General features: G+C 38.0%; 1 long non-coding RNA gene across 1 annotated transcript; it reads right to left on the bottom strand.

The window, feature by feature from the left end:
• Positions 1–385: 385 nt before the first annotated feature.
• LOC143667346 (uncharacterized) lies at positions 386–5,756 on the bottom strand. The gene is made up of 3 exons (XR_013168002.1): positions 5,334–5,756; positions 2,491–2,570; positions 386–1,796 (listed from the first exon to the last, which is right to left on the bottom strand). It is a non-coding gene; the product is annotated as an uncharacterized LOC143667346 (long non-coding RNA).
• Positions 5,757–22,400: the final 16,644 nt, after the last annotated feature.

Genomic DNA, 22,400 nt, shown 5'->3' with positions numbered 1-22,400 from the left:
CTACACAGAAATTTGGGGATGCTTCTTAGTACTTTTAGCAATTTACAGCAATAAATTAGGAAAGAATAATTTTCTAAAATCAGTGACTATAATATATAATAAAATTAGAGAAAGAATAGGAAATGTAACCCAAAGAAAGTAGCAGAAAGGAAATCATAAAGGTCATAGCAAAATGAATAGAATAGAAGGTGGAAAAACAGTATGGAAACCAATGACACAAAAGCTAGATCACAAAGTTGATAAAATTAAAGAACTGTAGGCAGAAATCCCAACCAGGACCATTCCAGCCATTCCTAAATGTTGCAGTCTTTCAGTAACCCCTGCGAAATAAAAAACACGGACGCGGACACTTCCTGTGGAATGAGTCACACAGACACACCCAGAAGACGGACAAGATGACTGCAGCCCTGAAGAGCTCCAGTGGCTTTATTTTATATCATTTCTCAGAGCTCTTTTGTTGACCAAGCCTGTTTTTTCAGTATATACTCTCTTGTTCTCTTGTTACTTTCAATCTAGCCTCCTGGATATCTGGGTAGCAAAAAGGGAACATTCCATACTTTGTGTGCGAAAGTAGGTACAAAACAAGTCTGTTTGCAGACCATGTTCTTCCCCTTCATCCCCAGATAAGGCTCACGGCTGGGAGCTCGCTGTTTGCAGCAGACCTCCCCAAGGCCACTTTGAAGCCAGTCACTCCCAATAAATTCCACAGGTTTTCTGTTAACCCTTTGGCTCGTACATTTCCACCTTTTTTATTTTATAAGCCAGGGTGACTGTGCATGTCTTAGGTTGCCATTAGGTTCTGAAGTAAGGGTCTTACCCGTCATTGGCTACCAGTCAAGCTCTCTGATTTTGATTTCAGAGGGGAGCCAAGAGTTCTGCAAGAATCATACTGTTAGCATGGCTTTGCTCATTGACTGTGCTTGTCTTAGGTTGCCCTTAAGCTTTTAAGGAAGGGTCTTACCCGTCATTGGCCACCAGTCAAGAGCTATAGTTTATTTAGGGGAGGAGGTCAAAGCCTGCACAAACAATACATTGGGATCTTGTGTTTGTTTATGATTAGAAGATATGATAGATAGCAAACGGTGCTTCAGGACACTAAAGAGGAAAAAGAAATAGTAAGAAAAGTAAAATTCCTACTCCCAATATTGTTAGAAAATGAGAAGTTTTATACCAATCTATAGGATTAAGATTTTTTAGCTTTTGGGTAAATGATTGTATAATATAATTTCCATTAGCTATATATAAATTATTCTGAGATATTTTTAATACCCACTTTTGTAATTTTAAAATATTGAGACTTAAACTATCTGAATGCCCCAAAAGATGCCTTTTTATTTTTTCCCATTCTATTTTAGAATGATTATATTTTAAAGGGTTAATATAAAATTGTTCCCATTTCAGTTACATTTTAAACTTCATAAGAAATTTAAATTATACATTTGATTTCCAATATGAACTAATGCTGTCTCTATTATTAATTTGCTCATTGATGTGAGATAGACTATGCCACAGTTCACTGACATTTTTATGCCACTCTTTAACATAATACTGTGTTTGTATAGTTTGATGCAACACAGTTCCAGCAAACACAGCTATTGTGATACTTTCAATGATTCCAATGACAGCTGCAATAATGAGTCCAATTAATCTCTTAGTCTTTTTCAGACATTCTTTTGCCAAGTGGATTAGGACTTGTGTTTCTGGAGAGGATTACCAGGATCTTGACATCTGCACTAACAGCATACCTCTTCTTTTCCTTGCTGCTAAAATAGTTTTATTTTCCTGCAACATAAATGCTTGGAGACAAGTGAATAGAAAACAACTGTCACAATTTAAAATTTGATTTCTTATATGCATATGACTTTTAACAAATACTTATGGATCTTTAGTACATATTTGCATATAATGTTTATGGCTGCTATTTAAAAGGAAGTTATAGTTACTAGAATTTGCTATAAAAATTGATCCCAGTCTTAGGAAAATTTTCCACAAATTTTTTTGATTAATGTTATATTTATTATCCCATGGATTTGGCACAAATTGTCCTTTATGTATTAAACTTTGATTTAGCTTGCCTGCCCATATAGTCTCAGTTATCTTCGACCCTGCAAGGGCTGCATCTCTTACAATTTCATAGGAATTATTACTTATGATAACTGCTAGATCTATATGACATAACTGCCATCCATTCCAACTTTCTTTCTCATTTAACAGTCCAGTATTATTTGATTCTATAGAGTTATGCATATGAGTCTTTTTAAAAATGGAAGAGTTAAATTTGATATCATTTTTCTTTTCTTAAGGTAGGTTTGGAAGTTTTGAATTTATTGGACCTGGGAATCCTAAACTAGTATTTAGATATTTTGGTAAAGTTGGATTGGCCCATGTTAGGGCTAGTAGCAAAGTTGGGTTAGGAATATAAACCCAATAAGTATAATTATGTACCTGTCCTTCAGCAATTAAAGTTATATGTTTTATAATATACATTACCCATTTAGTTATTATTTTCATCCGGGTTGACATGTCTGGGTTTATTCTCTTCGAGGGAATCCAAATTGAGGTTCCATCACCTGTAATGATAACAGGAAATCCCGTACCCACACCTTTACCATGCCTGGTTTCCATAGATCATTTTTAATATTTTTCTAATAGATCAGCTACAGTTGCAGTTCTGTTTGAGTTATATTGCTTTTCTTTTCCAAATTATTAAAATGTAGTTTTGCAGGAGTGTGTGATGAATTATCATAAATGTTTAAAGAATTTAAAGTAAACAGTGCTTTTGCTAATTGATATTTCAGTGTACTTATTTTTATAATATTATTTTGCTGATCTTCCCCTTTTTGTTTTATGAGCATAGACTTTAGTGAGGGTTGGGGGCAGGACCACACTGCTCCCCACAGGAAAAATACATCTTTTAAATGACTTTACCTTGTCCTTGCCCAGAAATGCGGGGTGTTTTTAGAGGGCTGAGGTACTTTTCCGGCCAGAAATCCAGCTCCAGGCCGGCTCAGTTATAGTTTATCTGCCTCTCCAGCTTGGGAGGGCTTTGCTTGCAAATTCCAGCTTAGCTAGGCCCCCAATTTCCAAGACCATGGGAGGCACTTCCATGACATTTCTATAGGAAAAAGTTAGTTGCTTAAGATCCTGCCCTGCGTAAAGGAAAACCACATTAATGCTTAGACCTTTTTCAGCGTAGGTCCTAGGCCTGAGCTGGAGCTAACTGGAGGGTAGAGAGGCAGTGCCACGTTCCAACCAGGCTTCTAGACTCCGAGACTCTGACTGCACAGCAGGCAGAGCTCAGGATGGTAATTGCTTTCTGCTTAATAAATCAGAATGATCTTGTAAAATATTAAATAAGGTTTGCAACATAAAATTAGGAATTTTTAAAGTGGCAAGTAGCAAAATTGAAAGCAGAGTGTTAATAGTGATATGCATTCATAGTAAATGATCAGATTTTGTAAAATGAATTTATTGGATTGATTGAAAAGGAATGCAGGGATGAGGATTCTTTATAATTGGTTGTGTGTTTTTGCTAATTGTAAATTGATTGCATGCAATTTGTATGATATATATATATATTTTTTTTTATAACAGTGGTCAAATTCTAATTTGCTTACATGACCGGGCCCAGTTGGGTCTTCTGAGAACTGGCTAGGGACCAAGAGGAGCTTTCTGGGACCTAGATATCTTTATGAAAGTACATCTCTGTCCAGGAGGATAGCCAGTCCTCCCAGTTAGAGTGCACATTTTAATTGTTTCTTTTCAAGGTCATGTGATAGCCACATGAGCTGCATGTAATGGCAACATCAGGTGAATAGAACAGATGCCACAAGTATAATTTTTCTTGCATTTAGCTTCCAAATTTGATCTGTTCCAAACTTAAGTCATGGTTATTTTGGGATAACTTTGGTTTATACCTAAGTAGTTTATATAAACACTGGATAAAGCATTAAAATATTTTGGCTTAAAGGAATTTAGGTATTTATATGATTAGAATATTATTTAATGAGTAATAGATGTATTTACAGTAATATTATTTAAATTAATAGAGTACGTCACCTGGTTTGGGGCAAGAAAAGAAACTGGTTTTTGCCAGTATAAGGATACCCAGAAGAAAATCAATATTTTTTATACAGATAAGAACATGATAAATTAACATAAGCTATTTTGATAAAACACAGACTCTGCCTTTTACACTGATTATTTAAAAAAAATTTTTTATATCTTTTCATTAGAACAGGCTAGAGTCCAAGAAAACATTGTTATTTTAGACTCATTAGCTCTTTCTTGATTTTGACCATAATTATCATTTTTATAAACTCATAGCAATTATTATATTAGTTCAAGCTTTGTTCTACATTTTTGTTTTCATTTTGTAACAGTTATTCATTTTATCTTAAGATAAAACTATTTTTTTCTATCAATAAAATATGTCTTTTATATTTTTCATGCTTAAGTCATTATTTTAAACAAATATTTTACCATGTATAATTACCATCAAAGTTAAATTTGTTAGAATAACGTTAAACACTTAAAATATTTCAGTTAATGCATATTTGAAACATTAATATATAGTTTTTACCAAGAATTTTTAGTTTTAAAGTTCTGATAATATATTTCCTTTTCAACTATGAATAGGAGCTAAACTCATGGCCAGTTTCCAAATTGCTGTTTGTTGAGGATTTAAGTTAACAAAAGGAGATGGGGCTGCCATTCCTATTCTGAGTCATAGGATTTTATCTGTAACATTGGTATAAATTTCAGTAGAATAATTATTTAGATTAAACCAAGGTAACTTAACAGAACACTTTGAGTCAGAACTATAATCCTGAATTGCATATTCCTTAGGGAACCAATCTTTTATAATTCCATAGGAACCATTAATGAGTACTGATTATGAATTTTTATAGAAAGACAGCTTATTAAGAACAAGCTCAGAAATTAAAAATTTTTTTTGCTCTGCTAAAGGTATGGTAAAGAAGCAATCTTTTAAATCTATCATAATAATAGGAAACATTACAGCCTTTATGCTGAAACCAATGACATATTTGCGTGACATGTTTTAAAAGTTTCTCAAGTAGAGCATCAGAAGCCTTCATACCGGTGGAGTGTAACAATCCCTTAAGTAAATATAAATACTCCTGTTGTATTGACAGTGAGTTGCCCATTATAAAACATAAATCCAAAAGCCCTCCCAAATTCCAGGAGGTGTGCACCCTTTCGCTTCCTCAGTAAAGGAATATTCCTATGCTGCAACATATAACATAAATCCAAAAGTCCCTCTCAAATTCCAGAGGCACCAAGTCCCTCCCCAATTCCAGGAGGTGCCTTACCCTTTCGGTTCCACAGTGGTGAAGGCCTCGAGTAACCATCACTGAATGTTCCAGGGAACCAGGCCAGATTCCTGAGCAGGGCTGAATGTTCACAAGGAGCCGGGCCAGCTGGTCCCTGTGAAGTGATGAGTGGTCTCTGTTCGGGTGCCACTTGTTGCAGTCTTTCAGCAACCCCTGCAAAATAAAAAACACGGACACGGATACTTCCTGCTGAATGAGTCACACAGACACATACAAAAGACAGACAAGATTACTGCAGCCCTGAAGAGCTACAGCTGCTTTATTTTATATCATTTCACAGAGCTCTTTTGCTGACCAAGCCTGTTTTTTCAGTATATTACTCCCTTGTTCTCTTGTTACTTTCAATCTAGCCTCCTGGATATCTGGGTAGCAAAAAGGGAACATTCCATACTTTGTGTGTGAAAGTAGGTACAAAACAAGTCTGTTTGCAGACCATGTTCTTCCCCTTCGCCCCCAGATAAGGCTTATGGCTGGGAGCTTGCTGTTTGCAGCAGACCTCCTCAAGGCCACTTTGAAACCAGTCACTCCCAATAAATTCTGCAGGTTTTCTATTAACCCTTTGGCTCCTACACTAAAGAACACCTAGGGCAATTTATAAGACTCCACAAGGATTCCAGGCACCAGAATAACTTGCCAGAATCCTACACCCTCCAGATGGGTCTCTGGTCCAGCTAAATCTTGAAACTTAGCCCAGCCTCTCCAAAACATCAGGTAGTTCCATCTTCCTACCCCATATTAGTGACAGACCCTTTCAATGTCAAAAATTTAGAATTGCCATAGCCCAAACAACCCCAATGAGAGGTATGGATAAAACAAAGGTGATGCTGAAATTATACCTAGAAGACGGGATTTTAACAAATGAATATGAATGCTGAATCATTAAATTGATATCTCTTCTACTCTCCAGTATTTTAGAGCAGCTAGAAGTACAAACCTAAAATTGTGAAATTGTAACCTATGTCAAAGTCTGAAATACATTCTACAACTAATCATGGTGCTGTGTTTGGAAATTTACAGCTTTTTTATATATACATTATGGTTCACAAAAAAGAAGGAAAATGTGATGACAAATAGGTATTTAAGCCTGCTAGCCTCCAATATTCTGGAGCAGCTAGAAGGAAAACTATGAGAAGATCAGGTGTGAGTGGCATTCTCATGCCGGGAACAGATCTGAAAGGTAAGGAAAGGGTGAACATTTTTATTCTTTTCCTTTTTATTAATTTTTAATTTTTTAAAAAAATAACAGCAAATGCAAACATTTCTAACTTGTGAACATTCCGTTCCCCATATATAATCAGTAATTTGCAATATCAACCCATAGTTGCATATTCATCATCGTGATCATTTCTTAGAACATTTGCATCAATTCAGAAAAAGAAATAAAAAGACAACAGAAAAAATTCATCTTACCCCACCATTTCACTAATCACTAACATTTCAATCTAAATTTATTTTAACATTTGTTCCCCTATTATTTATTTTTATTCCATATGCTCTTCTCATCTTTTGAGAAGGTAGATAAAAGGAGCATCAGACACAAGCTTTTCACAATCACACACTCATCACATTGCGAAAGCTATACCATTATACTGTCATCTTCAAGAAACATGGCTATTGCAACACAGCACTACATTTTCAGGCAGTTTCCTCCAACCACTCTGTTATGCCTTAACTTAAAATGTGATATCTATTTAATGTGTAAGAATAACCTCCAGGATAACTTCTTGACTATGTTTGGAATCTCTCAGCCATTGACAATTTATTTTGTCTCATTTTGCTCTTCCCCCTTTTGCTTAAGAAAGTTTTCTCAATCCTTTGATGCTGAGTCTTGGCTCATTCTAGGATTTCTGCCCTACTTTGCCATGAAGGGCCACGCCCCTAGGAGTCATGTCCAGGGTAGAGAGGGGGAGGGCAGTGAGTTTGCTTGTTGTGTTGGCTGGAGAGAAAGGCTACATCTGACCAACAAAAGAGGTTCTCTTGGTGGTGACTCTTAGGCATAATTTTAAGTAGGTTTGACCAATCTTTGTGAGGTTAAGTTTCATACGAACAAGCCCCAAAAATTGCTTTGGTTGTCCTCACTGCTTGTGAGAATATCAAGAATTCAACTTGGGGAAGTTGAATTTTCCCCCTTTCTCACCATTCCCCCAAGGGGACTTTGCAAATACATTTTATTCACTGTTCAAATCATTCTTGGATTTATCAGGGCATCACTATGTATAAACCAACAAAATCTCATGCCCTACTCAAGGGTCATTGTATTTATGGTGTTCAATTAAGCTGTCTACATATGTTGTATTAGGAAATGCAATAGTCAAAATTAAAATTTTGCACCAAATAAACATGTTTTTGTTTTAGTTAAACACATCAGTTAAAATTTTTAAATATTAATTACCATCTATGTTTAACACCCTGCAGTAATGGCATTCCTTTGTTCTTCCTCATGCAAAAACATTTTTTTAATTTGTGCATTTAGTCACTATCATTAGACACTCTAGGCATTCCTAGATTATACCATCTCAGTCCTTATCATCTCTCTAATGAATATAGATGCAAAAATCCTCAACAAAATTGTAGCAAATTGATATAGCAGCACATTAAAAGAATTATACACCATAACCAAGTAAGATTCATTCCAGCTATACAAGGATGGTTCAACATAGGAAAATCAATTGATGTAATACACCATATCAAAAAATCAAAGCAGAAAAAACACATGATCATCTCAATTGATTAAGAAAAGGCATTTGACAAAATCCAACTTTCTTTCCTGACGAAAACACTTCAAAGGATAGGAATAGAAGGGAACTTCCTCAAAATGATAAAGGGAATATATGAACTATATATGAAAAACCCACAACTAAGATCATCTTCAGCAGTGAAAAATCTAAATATTTCCCCCTAATATCAGGAACGAGACAAGGATGTTCACTATCACCACTGTTATTCAACATTGTGTTGGAAGTTCTAGCTAGAGCAATTAGACAAGAAAAAGAAATGCAATGCATCAAAATTGGAAAAGAAGAAATAAAACTCTCACTGTTTGCAGATGATATGATACTACATGTTGAAAACCCCAAAAAATCCATAGCAAAACTACTAGAGCTAATAAATGAGTACAGCAAACTGGCAGGTTACAAGAGCCACACTCAAAATCTGCAGTGTTTCTATACACTAGTAATGAACAATCTGAGGGGGAAATCAAGAAAAAAAATCCATTTACAATTGCAACCAAAAGGATTGAATATTTAGGAATAAATTTAACTAAAGAAACAAAAGACCTATACAAAGAAAACTATGAGAAATTGTTAAAAGAAATCACAGAAGACCTAAATAGATGGAACGGCATACCATGTTCATGGATTGGAAGACTAAATTTAGTTAAGATGTCTGTTCTACCTAAATTGATTTACAGATTCAATGCAATACCAATTAAAGTCCCAAAAACTTACTTTTCAGAAATAGAAAAACCAATAACAAATTAATCTAGAAGGGCAGTGTGCTCCAAATAGCTAAAAGTATCCTGAGAATAAAAAATGAAGTTGGAATGAGTGAGATTAGCCCAAAACAAAAGGACAAATACTGTATGGTCTCACTGATATGAACTGACATTAGTAAATAAACGTGGAGAATTTCACTGGTAGCAGAGACCATCAGGAGATAGAAAAAGGGTAAGATATTGGGTAATTGGAGCTGAAGGGATGTAGATTGTGCAACAGGACTGAGTGTAAAAACTCAGAAATGGATAGCACAATACTACCTAACTTTATCCTTTCTTGATTCCCTGTGAATGTTGATGTTTCCACAGCAATACCCATGCTGTTTGGTAAAACAGTATATTTGGCTGCAGAAGTTAACAGACTTATTCATAAGATCCCAATTAAGTACATCTGTAGGTGACACAATTGTCAGGTTCAGAGGAAGCTCCAGTAGCTCTCTTATAGCCTGCAGCATTGTCCAGTCTTCACTGATGAGTCTCTCAGGGATATCTTCAGCACACTTGTCTGCTCATTTGGGAAAAGTTGGCCAAGATTAGACAAACTGTGTTTACTGCTTCAACAGTCTTATTCTGCCCCTTTCCTTATTTTTCCATTTTTAACATGCCTAGAGTAGCTCAGTCAAACAGTGACTGAGGAGGCATGACTGCCTCCCAGATGTTACTACTTTTTCCAACAGGTAGCTGAGGAGCTTGCCTTGTGTTGCTTACACTTTTTATGCACATACGTGGGAGGCTATCTAGATTTGGGAACAGCTGAGCTCTTCTCTATGAGACACATGACTGAGTCAAAAAGATGTCATTTCCATCCTATGAGTGAATGTGTGGGGCCCACAGAGGCATAAATCCTATGTGCAAATGCACAGACGTACTCCATTTGGTAGGGGACCCCTTCTTCTTCTGCCAGTGCATGAGCCTCCCACAAATGAAAAAACACTGAGTTCCAGGACTCACATTCTTTCACTAAAATCATGACCCCACCCTCACTGTTTTTTTAACTTGCTCAGTGGAAGCATAATGATTCCAGGTAATTCAAAACATAGGCTTCAATTGGTATAAACTGTTCTATGAAGTAGGCTAATTCTTCTAACTGTGAGAACTCTTCACTAAACTGTGACTTATCTAAGTATGATGATACAATATTGGCACTTCATTCAGATAGTGGCTCCACTATGCAGACTTGTGCATTATCCACAATATACTCAGTACTCCTGAGAGCCTCTATGAAACTTCTTATGATTTTGAGTACAATGGATTTTATAGCAGAACTTTCCCAAGGAAGGACAACAAACTCTGCAGCTCTCACTGAGAAGCCAGCACCATCTGTGGGAAAACAAACTTCAGAGAGCTTGGATAGTTTGTTCTGTCAGGAAAAACATGGCATAGTCAACTCCTTGGGCAGTGGCTTCTTGGATCAAGGCATTAGTGCCATTATTCAAAATGTTTATCCAATGGAAATGGCATTAATAATAATAATGTGATAGTGGATATTCTTGTCTTGTTCCTGAACTTAGAGGGAAAGTGAGTCCTGGAACTCCATGTTTTTTCATTTGTGGGAGGCTCACGCACTGGCAGTATTTCCCCATGGAGGAGGATGCTATCTGTGGGTTTTTCATATAGTCCCTTTATCATGATGAGGAAGTTCCCTTCTATTCCTATTCTTTGAAGTGTTTTCAACAAGAAAGGATGTTGAATTTTGACAAATTCCTTTTCTACATCAATCAAGATGATCATGTGTTTTTTTCTGCTCTGATTTGTTGAAATAATGTATTATGATCATTGATGTTCTTAGGGTGAACTATCTTTGCATACCTGGGATGAATTCTACTTGGGCATGGTGTATACTTCCTTTAATATGCTGCTGGATTCAATTTGCAAGAATTTTGTTGGGGATTTTTGCATCTACGTTCATTAGAGAGATTGGTCTGCAGTTTCCTTTTCTTGTAATATCTTTGGCTTTGGTATGAGGGTGATGTTGGCTTCATAGCATGAGTTAGAGAGCTTTGCCTCCTCTTCAATTTTTTTGAAGAGTTTGAACAGGGTTGGTACTAATTCTTTTTTGAGTGTTTGGTATTCTCATGTGATCCTGGACTTTTCTTCTTGGGTATTTTCATAAAGACTGATTTGATTTCTTTACTTGTGATTGGTTTGTAGAGGTCATCTGTTTCTTCTCGAGTCAATGATGGTTGTTCATGCCTTTCTAGAAAGCTTTTCATTTCATCTGTTGTCAGGTTTATTAACATAAAGTTGTTCATAGTATCCTCTCATTACTTCCTTTTTTCTGTGGGGTCAGTAGTTATGTCTCCTCTTTCATTTTTGACCTTATATATTTGCATACACTCCCTTCTTCTTTTTATAAACCTTGCTAAGTGTCCATCAATCTTATTGATTTTCTCATAGAACCAATTTCTGGTTTTGTTGATTTTCTTAATTGTTTTCATGTTCTCAATTTATTTATTTTATTTCTGCTCTAATCTTCATTATTTCTTTCCCTTTGTTTGCTTTGGGGTTAGTTTTCTGTTCTTTCTCTAGTTCTTCTGCGTGGATAGTTAATTCCTCAATTATTGCTCTTCTTTTTTGATATAGGCATTTAGGGAAATAAATTTCCCTCTTAGCATTGCCTTTGCTGCATCCCATTAATTTTGATATGTTGTGTTTTCATTTAATTTGCCTTGAGATATTTACTGATTTTGCTACATAAATAGAATGCAATGATCATATGGTGAGAATATTTGAGTTCATGCATGGCTATGTTTCATAAATTAAAATAATAATAATAATAATAATAATAATAATAACAAAAACGAGAACATAATTACATTTCCCAATTCTGTGGCACCACACTTTTACCTTGGAATCTATCATCAGATTCAGGTCATTCTCATACAATACAATCATGTGACATCCACAAGGCTTATAACTGTACATCAAAGATGGGTGAAAAGAGGGGACAGAAACCTGTCTTTGTTGAAACAGTTCATTAGTTCCTGCCACAGTTCACCAATGGAATCTTCAGCAATTCTTATGAGGGTGAGTTATTAGAAGTTCAAGAATATTTCTAAAATGCCTAATAGAAGAACCATCTGTGATAAAATGAGCACCTATTGTCCTTAAGATTTCAATTTATGAAGTGAGACACCAGAAAACTTATAGTTTTCCTGGATCAAACTATAGGAACCTCATCTCAGGAAACTTGCAAGGATTACAACACTGTCATCTGCTGCAATTTCAGAAAATAGAGCCCAATTCTCCCTCAGGCCATGCTGAATATTGCCATCCTGTGGTTGTACAAGGGGGTTTGTCTGGTCGCCAACAGGGACAGAGACATTGCCATCAATTCTGGGATCACATGTGCCACCCATCAATGGTATCTTTGAGGGATCCCTTATATGGATATAATATCAGAATCAGACCACTCTTGCTCTTTGAAAGTGAAGTCTAATAGTCCAATGGGCCAGGCCACTTCCCATCAATTTTATGAAAATAAACAGGCCTTGTTCTACTTTCTCCCAACAGGGAAAAAAATCTCTAAAAAACTTCTGCTATCAACTCAAACTCAGGAAATACCTGGTCAACACAGATCAGATCTCACTGCTCCTTTAAGAGTCTTCCCCCTCCTACATGGTCTCTTCCATGGGAGAGGCCAGTTTGGAGGTTGTACTGGGGTCTCCTGCAGTCACTGTGTGAAATACAGCATAACATAGATCCCCAGTTGGTGGGGACACAGGTGCAGGGTTCAGGGAACCAGCCAGGGTCTTGCTTCCCAGGGCACATAGTGTTCTGTGCTTGGCCCCTGCCTGAGACCCAGTCTCTTTACCACATGGTCAGATGGTAAGAAGTACAGATATGCAGGGGTGGAACCATATGAAAGAGAGTGTCTGAGAACTACAGAAGTTGGCTTGCAATGAGTTTTTGCAGTGCATTATGTGACAAGGAGAATTTCTTCCTGTGAAACTCTAACTTTATGGGTGGCCCTGGCTGAGCAACTCAGTTCTGTGTCCCTGCTATGAAGCCAAAAGAACAATTTTTCTACATCTTCACTATACAGCTGAACCTAGGCCTGGGAGGTGAGCACCAACCTCTGGTGCTGTACATTCTGGTGGACAATGTATGTGGGGGATGAGTTTGGGAGGAAACTGGGGCCAGGGACCAAAGCTTTGCAGGCTGGGGTGCATGATGCTAATGATCAGTGTGGGACAGGGAGCAAGCTTGCAGAGTTGATGCAGCTGGGGCTGGCCAGAGGCTGCATGCTCACACTACCTACAGCAAAGCTCAGTGGTCTCAGGTTGTGGATGGTCCCTTCTGTCAGCATGTGGGGCTCAGAGGCCTCCTTTCTCTGGCTCAAAGGGGAGTTCCTGCATGCTGGAGTTAAACCTGCACCCCCAGAACAAACTGGGCAATTACCGATCACTCCATAACAAAAAGCACTTGCTGTTGGATGGGCTCAAGCTATTCTGCTTCACAAGCACACTGATATCCACAAATCTTTAGGTCTGATTTGGGCTGCCAAAGCCCAGCCAGGGGCCAGACATGCCTGCTAATACATTATTCAGGGCCTGGCCACATGAAACTTTCATTCTAGACCTTCTAGGACAGCAGTGAAAAACTGGAATATACCCAGATGACCAGTCCTTAAAGTGGCTCTGGTGAACATTGAAGGGAAAGCCTGTTGGACTGGGAAGCAGCATAAAGGCCAGCTTCATCTGCTGGTATCCTGTAACCACGGAACCAAAGTTCTGGAGCATGATATTCACCTTTGGCTCTACCACATTAGCTGCTGTATCTAGTACCTGGGGGATCAAGGGTTCATCAGCTGCTGGATCTGGTACCTGGGGAGCAGAGGTGCAGGGGGGGAAAAGAATGTGGTAGGGGATTAGGGCATATATGAGTGGGACTGCAGAGGCTCCTTGTCTTTGCTGCCTGTGAAGGACCTGGGCTGTTTCATCTGATGCTGTTTATTCTGAGAGCTCCTGTGATGGTACATTAACACCCCCTATTTTATCCAATTAAATCTCATCCCAGGGTGACAGGCTGAGCTTCCTGTGTCTGGTTGGTAGAGGCAGACTACAGCAGCCTCAGCTGCTCAGTAATTTTAGGGACAAGGATAGGAATCCTTATCACCTTTTAATGAATTTTACCACCTGACACTGATATACGTTTCCAGCTGTGTGACCTACAAATACCTCCCTGGCATCTGGTTCTCCAATAATCCCTAAATACATATTTCTTCACTTTATCAACACCTTTGCATGATACAACCTTTTGAAGTTCCATCCCTCCACTTTTCTTCCACATTTACCTTAACTCATCACTTCCTTTGAAAATTCCTACCAATTTACATCTCACTGCAACCCCACACCTCGACCCCCAATATCCCAGGTCACATGCAGAATTAATTGTGCCTTCTACCATGCTCATAATATTCCTTTAAGGCCCACCTCAATTTTAATACTCACATGTCTCTATTATTACAATTTGTTGTTATTTCTATTTACCATCACTGACTGATTTCCTTTATCTTCCATATTTTTTTTCAGTCTATGCATTCCTGGCAAGAATTTGATACAGGGTTGAGGATCCATGAATAAATCCTACTATCAGTGTACATAAAAATTATACACATTTCTTTCCAGAAAAAAAGTCAAGACAACCTGGTGGAGCACAGATTTCAGAGAGAATTCAACACATATTGAACACTTCTATCCCATTGTCTTAGGTAAGATAATCAGGCAGCTCTTTGGGGAGCAAATATACACACACACACACACACACATACTATAGGCAAACATACACATGGAGACACACATATTAAATATACATGCATGCATGACTATATACATAGATAGATAGATAGTTACATATACATTTACAGATAGATACATAGGTATTTCTATGTAAACATTTTGTGCAGATACATACATGTATGCACAGAGATACTCCTTTTGTGAAACTGAAAAAATTCCTTGTATAGATAGACTTTTTAGTGGGCTTCACCAAGAAAGGAAATTTTACATAGAAAAGTAAGAATTTAATACCTTCTCTCCCAACATCAGAGCCCCTAAAACAGAACAACTTCTATCTGAAGGTGGCAAAGCTTTGTCTAATACCTTGGACCTGATACTAAACTCTGGATGAGAAGGATAAGGAGAACAGAATAGGAGACAGCACTGGAGAGAGATAAATATAAGAGAGTCACAACAAACCACATTATGAAGCAATTAGTTGTAGCTTTCTTTCTTTGCAACTAAAATTATTTGCCCTCTTTGATATCAAAAAAACTGTGGGTGTGCAATGATAATTCAATGGGAGAATTCTCAGCTGCCATGCTGGAGACCCCAGTTCTATTCCCAGTGAAAACTCCCCCAACCCGAAAAAATCATTCAACAAATATTGAGGCAATAATGGGATACTCACATGGAAAAACAATGAAATATGACCCATACCATAAAGCTTACCAGAAAAAGCAAGTATATATCAAGGTAAATTGAGAAAAAAACATTTCTGCAGTAATTAAGACTCTTTTGCACTTTTCCATTTGCTCATGTCACATGGGTGAGGTAAGATGAAAAAAGTTGGGAGACAGAAAAGGACAAATCTCCATGTGAAAATCAGTCTCATTACTTTCTGGAATCATAACAATTACTCAACAAACTTGTACTACACGCCTATGGTATTCTGAGCAATATGCTGTGCAATGGAAATACCAAGATGAAACACAGGCCTTGTTCCTCTAAACTTTACAATCAAGCTAGGAGATGAACAAATAAACCAACTAGCCCAGCACACATGCAACTTAGGGAGAACAGATGAGAAGCAAAGACCTTACAAAATAAAGAATCTATTTACAAATATATCCAGAAATATGCACATGTCAAAAATAATATACCCAAGTATGGGTAACTTGATTTAGAATTGTTCTTTAATTTACAATGACACTTTTAAGATAAAGTCCAATGAACTGGCCATGTTGTTCATCTACTAGAAAATTGTAAGACCATTAAAAATATTTTTGATGCACTTGGATGCATTTTACAATAAAGTTTAATACAAATTTAAGGTTTTTTCCCACACTTCATAATAAAGCAAGACACTAAGGAAAACACATCAAACGTTTGTTGTGACCCACTAGTGAAGTGCCTTCACTTCTATCTATTTCCTTATGGGTGAGTTCTGTAAGTAATGTTACCATATTGAAGGTGAACATGATTGAAAGGGGTTGTATAAACCTAAGTGTCCAATTGATAAGCACTACAAATATAAATAAGTTCCTGCATGAAAAAAAATAAAGAAAAGAAGTTGTGTGGTTACTATTAGGAAGTGAAATTGAATGTAATTTTAAGAATGCACCTTTCTGTATTTTCTACAGTGAATGTATCACTTCAATGTATGGGGAGTGTGTTAGTTAGATTCAGTTGTCAACTTGGCCAGTGAGCATACCTAGTCTTTTTTTGTTGCAGACATAAGCCAATGGTGCGTGAACCTCATCTGTTGCCAATTACATTTGCAGTCAGCTAGAAGGCGTGTCTGCTGCAATGAGTGATGTTTGACTTAATTGGCTGGTGCTTAAATGGGAGATTGCAATGTAGCACTGCTAAGCAGCTCGGCATTCCTCATCTCAGCACTAGCGGCTCAGCCCAAGCCTTTGGAGATGCAGAAAGAAGTCACCCCGGGGAAAGTTGTTGGAACCCAGGGGCCTGGAGAGAAGACCAGCAGAGACCATCTTGTGCCTTCCACGTAAGAAAGAACCTCAGTGGAAAGTTAGCTGCCTTTCTTCTGAAGAACCAACAAAATAAATCCCCTTTTATTAAAAGCCAATCCATCTCTGGTGTGTTGCATTCCAGCAGCTAGCAAACTAGAACAGGGAGTTACATAAACAGTGGGTTATTTAAAATAAAACAGGACTTTCAATTTTGGAATTAGATATGGATAAAATTAAAGAACTAAACTCTTTAAATTAAATTCAAATTACTGAATTTCCAATGCCCTCACATAATCAATTAATTTGTTCTCTTAGTCAATATTGGTGCAGGGGACATTCTGTCTGCCCTTCCTGCATGGGCCTCAAATGTCCAGCTGCTCACTCACCTTGCTCTCCCACTTACTCCCAGGCAGCCACAGCCATCTTTGAGATGTCTCTTTTGGCCCATGTGGAGAGCAGCACCCGGGCCCAAACCCTGACTTGCACCACAAGGTGTGGTCCTACCTCTCCTAGCACCCTTGAGGCCTCAATGTCATCCTGAGCCATGTTAGCCAGTGATGTCTGAGGAGACGGCCTTTGGCTGGGAGAGTCTGGAGAGGAGAGAAAGTTACAGAACCCATGGAAGACCCCTCAGCAGAGGGAGGAAGGGGCCTGGTCTGTGCCCCTTCCTCCTGCACTGTCAGGTGGCCCCTTTCTAAGTCCTTCAAAGTGCTAATTTCAACATAAGAAAATATTAGTGATTGCCTGTCATCTCTCTAGCTCAGTAAAACCTGAGTTCTCTGAGGCTGCTGCTTAGGCAATGACAAACTTTGGTGTGATTCTCTGGGAAGAGGGAGTGACGCACTCCGTGGCTCTATCACATGCTGTCCAAATCACCCTCTGGGCCACCCCTGTTACCCTACTCTCATACCTGTGTCTGCCAATCCACAGGCTCCCCCTGTCCAGAAGCAACAGGGATGTCAGGGGCTTATATTTAGAAAATTACAAAATATTGCTAAAAGAAATAAAAAATAACCAAAATACATGGAGACATTATAAGTTGATGGATAGGAAGGTTGAATATCACTAAGATGCAAATTCTACCCAAAATGACTTACAGATTCAATGGAATACCAAATAAAATTCCAACAACCAAATTTGAAGACTTGAAAAAGTGAGTTGTTCCATAAAAATTGAACTACAGATTCAATGCAATACTAATCAAAATTGCAACAACATCTTTGACACTCACAACAGCTAGTTATCAAATTTACTTGGAAGGGAAACCCTATCAAAAACCATTTCAACCAATCCTAAAGAACACCTAGGGCAATATATAAGATTTCACAAGGGTACCACGCACTAGGGTAACTTACCAAAATCCTAAAACCTCTAGATGGGTCCCAGGACTAGATAAGTCCTGAAAGCATGAGTGGCCAGCCTCTACAGAACATTAACTATTCCATCTCCTAAGCCAGTTTTACTGACAGCACCTTACAACATGAAAACTTTAGAATGGCCTTAGCCCAAATAACCCTAAGGAGTGGGAAGGAAAGGTCAGAGGTGATGGTGGAGTTATACATAGAAGGTAGGGTTTACCAAACAAGTATGACTGCTGAATTATTATATTGATTTTTTTTAGTGTCCAATATCTAAGAGCTAGAAGTAAAAACCTAAAGTTGTGGAAGTATAACCCATATCAAGCACTGATCTCTGTTCTACAACTAATTGTTGCTGCTGTGCTTTGAAAGTTACCACTTTTTAAAAAATGTTATTGTTGAAAAGTAAATAAATAAGTTGATTTCCTTCTTGCAGCTGTGATTATTCCATTCTATGTAAACACCACAGTTTCCCACTTCCATCCCTCAGTCCTTGTACCTTCAGGCCACCTCCATCCATTGCAAATCATGAACATTGCCACCACAAACTCCAGCGTGCAAATGTTCATTCCTGTCCCCACTCTCAGTTCCTCCAATTATATACCTAGCAACAGTGTTGCAGGATTATTTGGCAACCCCAGCCCTAGACTCCTGTGGAACCACCACACTGTCCTCCAGGGGGGCTATTCCTCTCACTTCCCTACCAACAATGAATAAGGTACATTTCTTTCTCTACATTTTCTCTAGTACTTATTTCTGTTTATTTAAAAATGAACTATATATATTTAATAAATTGGTATTAAATATATATAGTTTTATTGGTATTACCAAAAATGCACTACAAACACCAAGTCACATGCCTACACGACAGAATTTCGTTTACAAAATGTTCCTGGGGAAGCATCCATCAGCTCATGCCAAAAGAGCACTTACCCCAAGCCTGTGGTCTGGATGGCAGCTCCTCCTGCTGTCTGGCCCACTCCTTGCAGTTCTCCTATGCTCGCCCATGCCCCTGGGAGTTTCTCAGTGACAGGGTGGCTCCTTATCTGCCACCCCAGGCCCCAGTAGGCCAACAGTGCCACCATCTGCTGCACCACAGATACAGCAATGCCCACGGGATGCTGCCACACCTTGGTCTTACCTTGGGTGCTGGAGACCCCCACCATAAAGCTTTTGCACTCTCAGGCCTCTTGGGATCCTGCTTCAGCTGGTAGCCCCTAGCCCCCAGTCCACACAGTGACTCCAGGGTGCAAGAGGTAGGCCTCGGTGCACAGTTCTCCACCTGTTATTTGTGGAATGGGTTTGGGTTCCAAGGTGCTGATGCATATTAAGTCCAGAGGGGTGATTATTATTTCTGGATTTTGAGAGGCTGTTTTATATATAATCTTACCACCAAGGAATCTGCTGATACTGTGTCAAACTTTAGGGATACTCAAATCAATAAGCCATACCCCCAATCATAAGGCTTGTTCTTGTGAAGTTTATGTATGTGGTGGAGAAACTTGGAGTGCTGACAGCCACACCTGAGAGTTATTTCTGGAGGACTTCTGTTGTTGCTCAGATGTGGCCTCAGTCTCTCTCTGAGTTTTCCTAGCGAATCACTCAATCAGGTATATGATACACTGACTCCCTTTCCTGTCAGACAGCTGCATAATATACTGACTCCCTTTCCATGTCATACAATTGGTCCCAAGTGGCAAAGGGTGGCATCTACAACATCTGAAGTTTCATGGGCCCATTAAATGTCTCTCTACAAATTTACTGAGAATGAACTCATCTGGGCATCCACTTACCCAATTACTGGGCATTTTGTAAGTTCAGAGTACTACTTTGTTGGGTATTATGAGTTTACAAAAAAGCATGTATATATAAATCTTCACACACCTAAGCTGCCTCAAATTAGCATGGAAGGACATGATTATCAACTGAAAAATTAAGTACCAGTATAAGAGTAAATAGAAAAAGAAAACCAGCAGGTTTAGTATATGAATAAATGACAACTTGCTATTTCAAATGTGCACTGAGGATTTATTATTTGTAAAGATATTGTAAAAAAAAGTGAAAATCTGTTATGTACATTTAGATTTCTGACTCCCCAAATAACTAAAACTATGGGATATTTTAGTAGAAAGGATATGAACCACTAATCTATTGGACTGCAGGACATTAAAACTTACAGAGGCAGATCTCAAGTTAAAGTACAATCACTCTGTAGCTCATGTAACTGGAAATTCATGCCCTATTCTTTAAATTGGTTAAAACAGCAATATACATAGCATGTTATTTAACTGCAGCAATTGACATCCTTTAAAAATAGACACAGAGATCTTAAATAATGCACTGTAAATTGTACTTGTAAGTCAATATAATTCAGGTTTAACATATATATAACAATGGGTGCAGTGCTGTATTTAGATATAAAGAGAAAGCTACCTATAACTGTATTCAAAAACTGAAATAAAAATACTTTACTAGCAAAGATCTAAGGAAGCAGTAAGCAGAGGATATGAATTGCTATGAGTGTTAGAAACTTACACATTAACATTAAGCACACACACACCTATTTTAAAGACTCTCAAGTTTGCATCTCTAAACCACCATTATAAATATTATTAAAGAACATCTGGTCACTATTCTTAACCAAATAGGATTTCCAATATTCTCTATTTTAATAATTTGTCAATATAAAGTTAGTATTTACTTTACTCATTCTAAAAGGAAAATGTAAAATGGCCATCTCTTTCATATTTATTGAAAACATTATTAAAAATTCCTCTCTCAGAAATGTGAAGTAAAACTAATTACAACTTTGTTACCTAAAAAGCTTACATCATAGCACACTGAAAATGAAAATTTTTCCACTTAGGCATTTTCACATAATTATAAAGTAACATTTTTTTCTAATGACCATCATTTAAAATAAAATGGCTCTTCCTACTTTATTCTGCTCATCTTGACTTTTGTTTAAGAATCTACTTCTGTAAAATATATTTATCTATAAAACCTTTGATCACAAAATGTCTTTCCAACAATAAATCAAATTCCTATTTTCCAAGACAGTTGGGTTATGTTCTATTTGGATAAACACAAAACACCAACATTTAAATCATGGGATCACATACATGTGAACACTTAAAGTTGGTAGATAGAACCTCGGTCAGGAAGTGAAGAAAATGAACAGAAGTGTGCAGTTTGCTATTAATCAACAATGACCTTAGACTATTTACTAGATTATGACATGCATTTCTTTCCCTGCAAAATGCAAGAGGAAAACTTGATTTCTAACCTCCATCCAGCTCTACATTTCTGATTGGATTATTTGATTGAAAACCACATCTGTATTAGAAAGATAGGTTCTAAAGCTACAGTTTAATGAAAACAACAAAAATATTACAACTCTAATTTGTAGTATACTAAATGTCATAGAGCAATACTTTAAATATAAAATAATGCAGGGGCAACAACTGCATATAGCTGTGCTCATTTAATGATGGAATGAACACTGAAATGAATAAAATAGGGTATTTCACTTGACACTGTTTTCAGAAATTCTTAATTCATCTGCAAGGGCAAAAACTCACAGAGAAATGAAAAAATTACTGAAACGTAAGGGGGGAAAGAATTGTAATAAAATAAAGCATCAGTGCCTAAGAGACCAAATAGTGTTGAGGCTATTCTAAATGACACTCTTCTGAAAGCTTCACAATTAATAGTGTTAATTGTCAAGCTTTCCTAAAACCCAATCAATATCACTCCTCTTGGGAGGGCCAAGATGGCAGCTTAGCAATGTGCGCATTTTAGTATGTCCTCCAGAACAACTACTAAATAACCAGAAACAGTACAGAACAGCTCCTGGAGCCACGACAGTGACCAAACACACAGAGTACCCCAGTCTGGACCAGCTGGACTGGCTGCGAGCCCCCCCCCAGAACCATGAGTTCCCCAAGCTGCAGTGGCCAGTGGCCAGTGCCCTGCCCCCACAGGCAGCTTCCCAGAGGGAAAGGAAAGACCCTCTAACAGTAGCAGGGATGGAGTCTAACTAAGAACCGATTGTGGCATTAATTAACAAATTCTGACTACTAAAAATAGGCTCCCAAACAGGCGAACCTGGTCAAGGTGGAGGTTCCTTATTGGGCTAACCAAAAAAGAGGAAAGGGGACAAAATGGAGGTTTTTGTGGCTGTCTCTATGGAGGCTTAGCTGCCTCTGGATTCAGCAGTGTAACTACTCAGGCTGCAACTGCCTCAGGCATAGGCAGAAACGGACTGTTTTCAGGGCTGTCTCCTGCCTATGCCTTCCCCAGGGGAGGGGTGAAGCCCATCTCAGGTGGAATCCCTCTCTCAAGGAATTCAGAACCCAGGGCTCGGCAATTTGAAGCCATTAAAACCAGCCTACAACCTCCCATCTATCTCCACCATGCCCCCAGCAGGGAGAGCCTTCCAAACTTAAAGGTGCCACAACATCTTTTGCTGGTGGGACCTGCAGGCAAACAAGCAC

Source organism: Tamandua tetradactyla, chromosome 23 (assembly GCF_023851605.1).
Source record: "Tamandua tetradactyla isolate mTamTet1 chromosome 23, mTamTet1.pri, whole genome shotgun sequence".
NCBI classification, from domain to species: domain Eukaryota; kingdom Metazoa; phylum Chordata; class Mammalia; order Pilosa; family Myrmecophagidae; genus Tamandua; species Tamandua tetradactyla.
This window is presented reverse-complemented; position numbering and strand designations above follow the sequence as displayed.